At 36.1% G+C, this 12,078-nt stretch overlaps 1 protein-coding gene and 1 long non-coding RNA gene across 2 annotated transcripts in view; one reads left to right on the top strand and one right to left on the bottom strand.

The window, feature by feature from the left end:
- Nucleotides 1–12,078, bottom strand: part of DIP-lambda (Dpr-interacting protein lambda) — a 560,727-nt gene that overhangs the window by 287,826 nt on the left and 260,823 nt on the right. The gene's annotated exons all lie outside the window — the stretch shown is intronic.
- On the top strand, nucleotides 5,413–7,495 carry LOC138188718 (uncharacterized). The gene is made up of 3 exons (XR_011175627.1): nucleotides 5,413–6,375; nucleotides 6,473–7,053; nucleotides 7,163–7,495. It is a non-coding gene; the product is annotated as an uncharacterized LOC138188718 (long non-coding RNA).

The raw sequence follows: 12,078 nt of genomic DNA, 5'->3' as shown, positions 1-12,078 counted from the left end.
TTTAATTAAATATTTTAAAAGCTTTCCGAAAAGAGAAACGTGCTTTCTCTCAACAAAACTAACGTTTAAACACGACAAAATTAATAAGTATTCGTATGTTAGAAGAAAATATCTCTAATGAAAAGGAAATTGATAATTAAGTTACATTCAGTTTTTGAAAGAAAGTTTTACAAGACGATATTAAATGTTTGATATAGAATTAATAACAATAAGAAAGAATTTTAAGTCTTTTTTTGTATCTTGATACCAAATTCCCGATTAACACGAGTAATTCAATGCTTATTATGGAACTAATTAAGAGTGTAAGTTTCATTTGTTTGATAACGCGACTTTTATAGCGTAAAATTTTTGATAACATACGTCATTCTTTTCTATGGTATAAAAATTGAGATGTGGGAAAGATTGCAAAAGGCAAAACATACGCATGTAAGAGTCGGGGATTAGTACGCAACGCACACCGGTGACAAAGTGAATTTTCCGTGTTACAGAAAATTACAGCGGCATTCTTATTGTGGCAGCAAGCGTGTTCCAGTGAGTTCAAATGCAAATACGAGACTGGCATCTCAACTTGGTCGTTCCGTCCGCATGTCGCGAGCTGGAAGTTTGATAAGCGAGACTACGTTGATTGGAGACCAGCTGGGGTTCAAACGACACGTTCCGTATGGGTTCTGCAAAGGTCTCGCAGTTATTCCAATGAAATATAACTCCAAATTAGGACAGACCGATAGAACATTTGAAATCGCCAGTCTTGTAATATAGATTTTGTTACGATATGTACCAGTGTATGTGTAGGTATATATTTGTCACTCGAAAATGTCCAAATATATATTTATTTTTGTAAAGATGTAATTTAATTATGAAATTAGTTAGAGAAAAGATAATATTTTACAATCTAGCCCCTTCGTCCGTACAATTTAGTCCTTATCTCAGGATCTTTTTAAACCTCGATATATGGAAAAGGCTACCTGAAAAGGTGAGATATGATTTAAAAACGTGTCGCAAACAATTCAAAGTACTTTTAATTCGATATTAAAGCTAAACCTAAAATTATCTATATACAAACGCAAATCAAGCGACTGAAAGTAAATAGTAGACAGTGGAGAAAGAAGTTTAATTTAATGTTTATTAGTAATAAATTTAAATAACAAAGAATAAATAGAAAAATGGAACTTGGTAGTCATCTGGCTCGCTATCGGTATCTTTAAAGAGAGAAAACTTGTTAGACACTCTTTACACTGACAATTTATCGGTATAAAGAGATATATCAGTGCTGATTCTTGTTTTCATGTTAACACTTTACTGGCCGCTAGCGGTTCAACAGCATACGCACGTCCGGTCGGCAGCTCAAGCGCAGATTCTCCTTGGCGCCGGCTCTGTTTCGGTTTAGACTCTCCAATACCATTCTTTTCGTTCATCGCGAACGGTAAGTTTTTCAAATTGGTATAAAACTGTGGGAGCTTACAAAACAACGCAACTGACGCAACTGAGCAAGGTACCTTAGTACTAAATAACAAATTATTGCTCAAATAATGGAAACGATTGTCGGCGATAAAAAACCGATTAATCGGCTATCGGTCGGTAAAGTGTTAACCGAGTTGCCAAATAAAAATGACAAAATCGAACATGAATTTTAGCTTGGTTTTATGTTAAGTTTTAATACAAAATGAAAGATACCTTCGATCGTGTGCAACATTTCTTAAAATGATATTGTACTCTTTGAAATATCGATACCAGCACTTTCTTGGACAGTAAACAAATTTCTAAACAAAAATGGCAAATTCAACGTGAAGTTTGGTTTTAACATAAAATGAAAGGTACTTAGAATTGTTTAGATTTTTTCAAAGTTATATAGAATTTTGAAAAATATCGGATAAGAACAAGCTAAATTTTGAACGACAATAAGTAACGTTGAATGACCTTTTATAGGTCGATGTATATACGGCTGCCTAAATAAAAAATTTTACTTGGAACATATTTTTGCATAACGAGTAGCTTCGAAGATAATTGCGTGTATAACTTGAAATGGGTCTGTTTATGTTCTCCAATGGAAATATGTACATGCATGATAAATCTAAATCGTAAGAGACTCTTACATGCCAAAATTGCCTACTAAAAACCTACTAAGTGGGGATTTCTATGTGTTTGATGCTCGCGATACTCCTACTTTGATCCCACGAATGTGTATGGATATTTATATACAGGGTATGACCGATTAACAACTACAAGCGGACACGAGGCGATTCCTTATGAAAATAAGTCGGAAGCGCGGAATAAAGTTTTTCTCAAGACGCTTTGTTTCCGAGAAATATAAACGTGAAAATTTATCATACGCGTGTACTAGGTCGGTTCTTGACTAAACATGTTCGAACTTTACTTCCTTGCGAATGAAGCCCAGAACGGACAAATTTTATTCTACATTTTCGACTTGTCTTTGCACGTAGAACGACATCCTGCCGATTATTTAGCTATGTTCAAGTATACTTGATAAATTTTCAAACTCGATTTTCTCGAAAACCACCTTAAATGGAAAAATTTTATTGCGGATTTTTATGCAGAGTACTTATTGCGATTCTTAAAAAACGCGCACGACCTTGAAAAAGACACTAAACGTTTCTGCCGTCTGATTCATCTGTTGACATAATTTAAATTACATAAAAAATATTTCTTATATCATCAAAAACAACGAAAATATTTAGCTGGCCTGTTTTAAAACACCTTCTATACATAGATACGTGATATGTTTTGTATATATATTTTACGGACTTGTATTAAACTTTACGCGTGTAGGTACTTATTCCAAGATAATGTTGGTATTCCCTAACGAGTAATAATATACAGCATGTCCCAAACTTAAACGAGCAAGTCGCGAGGGCTTTACCTACAGACAAAAGCAGAAAAAATGTTATACCGAGTTTGTCCATAAACGCTTCCTACAGACTGAGAAACAAATATTGTATGCATGAAATGGATAATAATGCGGTTATTGAAACTCGGCAAAATTTTCAAAAACTGAGTAGTGCTATTAATTTCATTGTTGCTCGATATTAGGTTTGTGCCCAAGCGCAAGGACAGTACTTTGAAATAACGAATTAAAAACACTAGATAATTGCGTTTCATGGTACTATCATGTTTCACGATTATTAACGACACGGAGTTGTCACCACGCGATAAAAACCATGTAACTATGCTACGACACAATAATACAGTCAGTTACTACTATAATGGAAAATGCGTCGTTAGCTATTTCATGCGCACGATATTTATTTATAACTCTGTAACAAACCGTTTATTGACAAATTTAATATGTTTCCCGATAATCTGCATAAATTTGCAATACCCTGTATGCTTCCCTTGTATTTGTGTGCGTTATTCAAAGATATTTCGCTATTAGACACTTTTTTACTGTATTAGACTTTTACAAACAATGTAATTCTTTCCCTGCTCAGAACAACGAGGAAACGAGTTGTAAGAACCGTCGGCTATAAAATACTTAAGATGGTTAACAATCAACCTGTGTATCGTGCACTTTAACAAAATGAGCTTCCATAAATGAGCTTTACATATTTACAAGAAGATCATATTTCAAATCTGCAAATTTAACGATATTATGTGGAAAACGATATATCGATGTAAAAACTATAAAAACAAGCTTTGCGTTCTAGGAATGCAAAATGATGTCGTAAAGCTATCAAATAGTACGTAGCTGGGTAATGGACTTACACCAGCGTCCATAAATCACCGAGTAATTATTCATTTTGACCAAAATCGTTATTAGAACAATACAACGCGAATACAATTTTCCGGCTTGATTTCATTGTTTAATTTTGTGATATATGGGTGATTCTACAGAAATGGGAACTTTTTGTAGCACTCACTCTTTAACACTGTTAAAAACGTTAAATTGTATTACGTTTGAAGATAATGAGGAAAATAATAAACGTAACTTTATAGGCAAGTTACGAAGAACCATCAGCTTAATTTATTTCTATTTAAAAATCACCTGTTGTACATGATGTATGTAATACATTATACATGATATAATTAGCACTTGCGTCTTATGTACGAAATGTACTCCACGACTTGTGCTCGATGAATGAATTTGAACTTGTTTTCTAATTTTCCCTTTTCACATATATTTTTACTATTTTATTATTTTATATATTGCACATTTATCTCCACCTTAATCGACATCTTATTGACAAAAACATACACAATCTTTGTCATCATTTTCACGTGTCAATCCCCTGCCTATAAAATTTTCTAAAAAAGTGATATCTACTTAGCTCTTGCATTTTATAACAAGCGACCACTTACTCTTGCAGCCAATCATCCTTCCAATGCCCCATTTCGCATTGTATTCCGAGTTTGTTATTGTTACCAAGTTTCATTTAATGTAACATGGATATAACATTGACATTCAACTTTTTTTTAAATACTCACTTACCTGTCAGACAGTATGGCAGGGGACTGAGACGAGTATCCAAGGACCTGATAAATCTGTGTGTCGATTATGCTTATATTATATAGATGTCTAAAGAATGAGTAATAAAGTGTATGATCAATTACTTTTTAAATTTAATTATTTTTGTTTCCACTTTCTAGTTTAATTGACGACTATCAAGACTGGCAGTTAGTTTACGATCTAGGTGATTACAGATTGCTACGGATGTTTGATGTTGGATGCGATAATCTGATAGGAATAAAATGAATTCTTTGTGATAAAAAGCATGCGGAGTGTCTGTTTCTTCGAGTGAGAAGTTTCGAATCCGATTGATCGTACGAGATTTTTATTAAAACCTCAGATTCCTCTAGATAAGTATTAAAGGAATACACAAATAGTTATTTATTGATATGTCCACCTTGTAGCAATACCAACATGTTCTTTGCCAAACCCGAAGCTTGTTACTAAATTAAATGAAAAAATGTGTGGACAGAATTACTGCCAAATAATTCCCACTTCAGTAGGATCACCCACATAACCAATATCAGTTTGCGATAATATCCGAATGTAAACATATGGATGCATAGCTTAAGGTAACATTTGCACGACGTCAAAACAAACTTTATAATTAAGCTAAATTTGTAGTTTCCAAAATTGAAAATGGACGATGGGGAATAATTTCTTACGATTGAATAAAGTGAAGGAGTTTTTTTTGAGGATATAATTTCTCGCTTTCAATCGCAACGGAAGCTCGGTTCTTCGAAGGACGATGAATTCTGAAACGAATGATGAATCGCGCCCGACGAGAAGGACTCCGACAATAACTGAAAAACGGATGAATAAGAATGCACTCGAGTCGAGTGGCCAACTGGTCGCTGAAGGGAAAAGAAATCCTGCTAACGAACATCCTGCCATGAGATGCGCGATAGTAATTCCTGACTGAGAGTTCCGTCGCTCCGGAAAACCCGTTTTCAGGATGACGGCAGAGGGAGAAAACCGCATCTCCTTCGAAACGTCTCCTCCGATTGCTACGGATTTCATTCCATTTTTAGCTTGGCTTAACGAAAACTTTACTCCTCCACTTTATTACTCGGCAGAGTTATAATAATTGGATGAAATTCCTCGCCATAGCTCGTCTTCGCCGACAGATTATAGATTCAGTGAAATGTCCCTTCAGAACGTAGCTTTCATCGTACAAATAAAAACCGATCTTACACAACCGAAAAGAAACGATGTAAACGTTTCTATTCGATAACTTTAATTTCCCCATTCTTTTTATATTCGATGCAAGAGTTGCGCTTTATTCGAATATTTATACAAGTTGTTTAAATAAAATTGTGCTTTAAACGAATATTTCGTTCGAATAATAGTTATGTAGCGGCACATGAGTACAGGAGAATTCAAATCATGTTGTTGTTTTTGCCTCGGAGTATCAAGATCGTTAGGACACGTGTAACGTAATAATAAATAAACTCCGGGCAAAACAACGTCGCCGCTACCTGCAACCGTCGAACGAAGACGAATTTGAATTTTCCGACTCGGCCCGACCAGTACAAATAAACGAACGCAACCGAAAAGAGTTCAGTCTCGACGAGTTATCTAAGAGTTATCAAGAGTTATCTACCGAGTTATCAACGAATTATCAGCGATCTAATTAACGAGTCATTAGCGATCTTATTTTGCGACTTATACACTGTCTTAGCGAATCCGTTAGTACGAGCATCTCAGCGAATATTGTCTGTATATTAATTTGTTTAATCATCTAAAATATACTCGACGGTTTCAACAACGAACCATCTCGTCATTAAACCTCACCGACCAACCGTCCTCTGCACATAAACCTCTACAGTTACATATATTATTTCTAACATATTGTTCTATTTATTCCTGAATAACTTGTACATCTATTTGTATTTCTATTTAACTTTATTCGGGTAACCGTTTAAAGGTTATTCGAGTAGTTTTATTTACCACCTTGCGTATGTTTGTTTGACTACTTTTACCACGCAACGATGCTATCATTCTTTTCAGAATTTAAAAAACAATTCTCTCCTGTGAGATATATTTGTCTCCTTGTGCTAAACTGACAAGTTCAGAATACATTTATTGCGACGAATAGATCGAATTCATGACAAGTATGTTTCCTGTTTCCGTTCCATTAAAATGAATTACTGGATACTTTCACGTTTCATTTGTGTACAGGGTGCATGAACAGTAAATGTAAAAATCACTATGGTGAGCTTGAACACCTTTGAACCGGTGAACATCTGTGAGAAGAGAAACTTCATTGTGAAATTCAAGATCAAATTTTTATTACGTCGTATTGTAATCATCGCAAGAGCAAAAAGTCTCAAACGAGTTTCATTAACTCTCATAGATATACATCGGAGAATCGCTTTGGCGGTGGGTTTTGCACATGAAAACAATAAAAAAATTCATTTAAACATACACTCTGGTTGACCTAGTTTTCGAGATGCAGCGAGTTTCTTCTTGAGCAAACTGTATTGCATTCGGACACAAGACGAGTCTGGAGACTTTTTGTCACTGACTGTTTTACTCTCTTCATTCTTCTAGGTGCTGTTCGTTGGATATCGAGTTCTGTTCGTGAACAGGTAGATAGAATTATTCCAATATAAACTTATTCCAATAAACTCGTAAACCAGGTGAAATAGGGCATATGTTTGTATCAATTTTTGTATTTGTGTCATATTCATCATGCAGGTACATATACCGGCATTCATCCGATTTTAATCTATAAATTACGAATTACCCGTTATATAAAGAATGGTTCAGACAAGAATTGAATAATCCGATGTGATTAGTTTTCTTGTAAATGGAAGCGACATACGTTTTCTTAAATCGATATCATATAATTTTCAATGCACTAATCGATGCGTCTTGACATTCTCTACAAAAAATTATTATTCTTATTCGTGTCTATCGTGTAAAATACAAGAAAAACAGATACAAATGCCATACGTCTTCCCTTGCATTTGCTACGACAGTTTTCACAAAATAAAAGTTAAAGTATCTGCTAGACTAATGGCTTTTCAACGTAAATAGGATATTTTTTTTATCGAGAATATCAAGATCGATTGATGTATTAAAAGTTATATGATTTTGATTTAAGAAAACGTATATCACCTTTATATGAGAGGTACGTCATGTGCAAGTAATTTACTAATAATTCGCATTTGTAGATTTACAGATCAAACTCGGACACCCTGTGTATCAGTTTCATAATATCCAAATAATGATTTAAGACTTTGCGCGTTGAAAGATTTAAACAAGACGTTCTCAATAGTTCCCGATAGTATACAGATTGGACAGGTATGTTGGTTAATTTATGTAAATGTGGAATATGTTCAGGTGAAAAGTAATCTTTCACAATTTCAGCGCTATAAATCGCAATACTGCTCTGCTGAAAAATGAGGTGAACGCCTGCAATATGTGTCGCATGCCTCCTACTTTGTTCTTGTGTTAAATCACGGTAAATGACGCCATTTATTCGACTTTGAACGAATACAATGCCAGTATTTCCATTCTATCCAATATCTGTCCCAATCACGATATTCGCGCTACTCATTTCACACTGCGCTTTCGTCGATTCCTCTTTTGGTACATGATGCAAATCCTCTGAATCATTGACATGGAATTCTTTTTCGTTTGCAAGTACTTCTAACTCTTTGCCATCTTCTCTTCGATTATACATATAGTTTTGCAAAGTTTAATTCTCTTTGTCCTATAGTAGATGAAAGCTTGCGGTACAGTCTTATCGGTTTCGAATAATATTACGCGACGAATGTTTCTGGAATTAGTTTCAACTTCGTCTTTGCGAGAATTTGGTGTGATGCGAGACACAAGTTCGATGCCTGATGTTTGATGATGAAGATTTGATGTTTCGATCATTGCTCTTCTTTGTACCATGATTACTCGCATCTTACTCTTTGTATACATCGTAATTTCGAAAACTAGTAAATTTTGCTTCTTCAACTCTAAAATAGTTTGAATTTTTCCTTCTCGTACCTCGTTTTTTTGCGAATATTTGTCTTGGTTCTAATAACAAGACTACTTGCGCGTCATCTCAATTTAACTTCTCAATCCAAACAGATTGTAAAGCCACCTATAATCTATTATTTGTCAATCATCCACACTGCTATTATACAAACAATAATCACATGCCCGCTAACAAAAACCTTAACGTACATGGAGTGGGTCGTGCAAAAAAGCTTTGCTTCAAAGACACTCCCTCTAGAACAGAGAGACAGGAAAGTAAACAAACTACAAAAGATCGTCTACTGAGCATACAACTAAGCCATTTTCAAACCCAAAGTCTATTCCCACACGGATCTTCACATCAGGCGACATACTCCTAGGACTCATTAAAAACAGAATCAAACATACGAACATACAAAATACGAACTGTCAAGAAACACCATCATATACTCCACTTAGGACAAGCACAATGGCAGCAAAAACTTAACACTCTCAACTTTGCAGCTAACTCACTGTGCAAAGTATACAAAGCCCTACAAAGCAAATCTTCGACAATCCCTGCTTCGAAAACCGAAGCAGAATCTGCTTTTCCGAACGAAGAAAAGGCAGAACTCGTAACACACGCCTTATTCAATATTCACAATTCCACAAACTACATAATTTCACTTTGGGAAATTCTCTCCCCAAATTCACATCCATAACACCGTGTTCGCGACAACATCAAATGTACAAAGCCAGCCACAACCACTTTACAAAAATTCTAAAACCATTAATCGACCCTGCCAACTCAACAACTCCTAACGGAACGCCATGTAATATACGAGAAATTTGGATTTAAAACAAGTCAGTCGACAATGTGACTCAGATTCACCGCACACATCGCATTCGAATTTAATGAAAGCAGATCCACAGTTTATCCAAGTTCTTAACTACCTCACGAGAAGCTAATCATAAACATCGATAGGACGGTAGAATTTTGCTTAACATTTTTGCATTTAGCAGTACGAGGTAACAGCGTCCCGTAGGAATTTTAATCGAATGGCCGTATTGTACTTTCCTGTTTGGCAGTGTGGGCCTATCGTATTCATTTCGACATATGTTTGAAAGATTTATAAAGTATATGGCGCTTATTTCAATCTACGTTTGTTTCACTTCAGTAATAAATGTAACATAGAACGACGGTCTGTTGATAACGAGGAGCATTCTTCCATTCTTAGTACGGGACAAATGGGGCCAGTAGGACTTTTTGCTATATTGTGTTTGGAGGAAACACCCAACAGATCTCATAAAGGATATAACCTAACAAACACGAAGATGGTACCCCACTGGGGTAGCCACCCACATGATAATTAAGCAGCTAAAAAATTCTACAAAATGTCCAAATCGGACAAATTGTGAATGTAAAAAACTAAATAAAAAAAAAAAAATATTGTGTTTGTTTCGACGCCACGAAATGATCGATCCCCTATTTCGGTTAGGATAATAGAGGTAGTTTAATTGAATAAGACACTGATATAACAAGTTATAAATCACAGTTTATTCCAACAACTTTGTAAAGAAGATAGTTACGCTGGTGCGTATGTATAAGATAAATAAGTGACTGATCTACGGGTGTAAACCCGGTCAAAGGGATGTTGACCGTTTGAAAGATGGAAAATCAGTGAAGTTCGGTGATGATGCTGTGGCGGAGGAAAGCTAAGGATGGGTGTGTCTAGCGCACGAGACCATCGGATCTGTTGATGACGATTTCAGTTAAGAGAGTGAGGGAAATAGGCTTCGTTGTTAATTGGTTATTTGCTATGGTGGTGGGTGAGGAAGGATGCTAACCGCCCTCGAGATAAAGTTGCTAGTGGGAGGCCTCATACGTGAGAAAAGGCAACTTTTCCGTGTCAACCCGTGGTGGACAATAAACTTCAGGAAACAATTCAGCGAAAGAATATCTGTTCGGTCTGAAGGACCTTGACTAGGAAATTCCTGAGATTTATGGAAGGTACTTGAGACTATTGAGGGTACGCAGTAAGGATTTGAAGACCGCGGTGTGCAGCCTGGTTTAGGTAGAGTGTCGCCCGACGTAACAGTGTTACTTTATTTTGCAAAGACTCGATTAGTGTTTATTTCGTTGAGAAACGCGGCAAAATGACGGAAACATCAGCTTCGGAAATAGGGTAGGTTCGATGAAAAAGGCACCGTACACGAGGAAGATTCATAATGTCACCTATATATCCCATATAGCAGTAAACTTGTTAACAGATACTAACAAGAAATAGGTTGGAAAAATAGTGACATACGTCAGAATTATAAATAGGAATGATTAGAATCTTGTGTCCATTAAGCGGAAAAGGCAGCTCATTATCGACGAGCCATAAGATCTACCTCTGTAAAACATGGTTATTGATATACAAGGTGCAGGCCTAGGTTCCAGCGGCAAAAACGATTATTCAAACTGCACAAAAAGACACAAAGTAGATTTTTATCCCTTTGTCATACTATTTAACTCGGAAGAATCCGGGCCCAAACGTTGCGCCTGAATGAATAGTCGGGAAAGGAGACGAAGTGGCGGAGACATAGTGTCGGATCTTGAAGCCGCGTAGATAGCCGCGCCCGTGTTTATAAGAAAGACACTATTCAATAGATTTACACCAGGCCCGACATTAAGACCACGAGTGGGACTCGTGATGTTCACGTTTGACATAAAATTAGACCACGAGCCTGACTCGTGATATTCAAGCTTGGCTCAAAATTCTCATCACGACTCAGACGCGTAAAAGTATGACAAGGAGTTAGGAATCATCGCACACGTGAATGAATCTCAGCTGAAAGACTTTAAACAAACCATACTACGACCAGTAATCAGAAAAATACTCGACTGAAATATTTACGAAGTTCTACTCAAAAAAGAAAAGAAACATCTGAAAACTTTCTAAAGCCGTAATTTTATGTCTGCGGGTATTTGAAACGTCTTCCTGCATAACTCGTAACAAATTTAAGAATTCAATTTGTCGATAAAATTGATCCACTTTTAGCGACATTAAGCGAGTACGGCAAAACTGCTGTTTAGAGAACCGATCTTCGGTGACCTCAACTTCGACATATGTTGTCAAAGTTAGCCCTCTGAGTGGTTTCCAAAATGTTTTAGCTGTCGATTGTTTGTTAGAACGTTATTAGCGCTTTGTACGGGAAGGGAGATACAAACACTTGGTGAGCGATTGTTTCGTTGCATATGGGTTAGAGTTCGGGTTAGGTCCCGTTAGCGAGTTAAAGCAATGAATAAACTAACCCAAACCGAACGCAAATCAAAATAGAATGGTAAATGTGGAAATATTTGTATACAACGCGTATATACTCCGCCCAGCGTGTTGGCTCCTTAAATGTGTACCCAGTGTCGAAAAAGTACATTTTACTTACATAAGTCGTTTTGTTAGTCGTTTGTCTTTGTAATAGACAACGAACGACGACTAAAAGCTTCTGAAAGTCATTCGGGATGGTGCTCTTCATAGCACGCGCGCGAAGATTAACCTCTTAACCTACAATATGTTGGTACAGTTAGTGAGAGTCGATGTTATTGATTTATTATTTACTTCAAGATAATAAATCTTTCTTGTTCAATGATCAATTATTGGTTGTAATTATTTATCAAACAT

Source organism: Bombus flavifrons, chromosome 17, assembly GCF_040668555.2.
Source record: "Bombus flavifrons isolate JBK064 chromosome 17, iyBomFlav1_principal, whole genome shotgun sequence".
Classification (NCBI taxonomy): Eukaryota; Metazoa; Arthropoda; class Insecta; order Hymenoptera; family Apidae; genus Bombus; species Bombus flavifrons.
The sequence above is the reverse complement of the archived record's forward strand: the minus strand, read 5'-3'. Positions and strand labels throughout refer to the sequence as shown.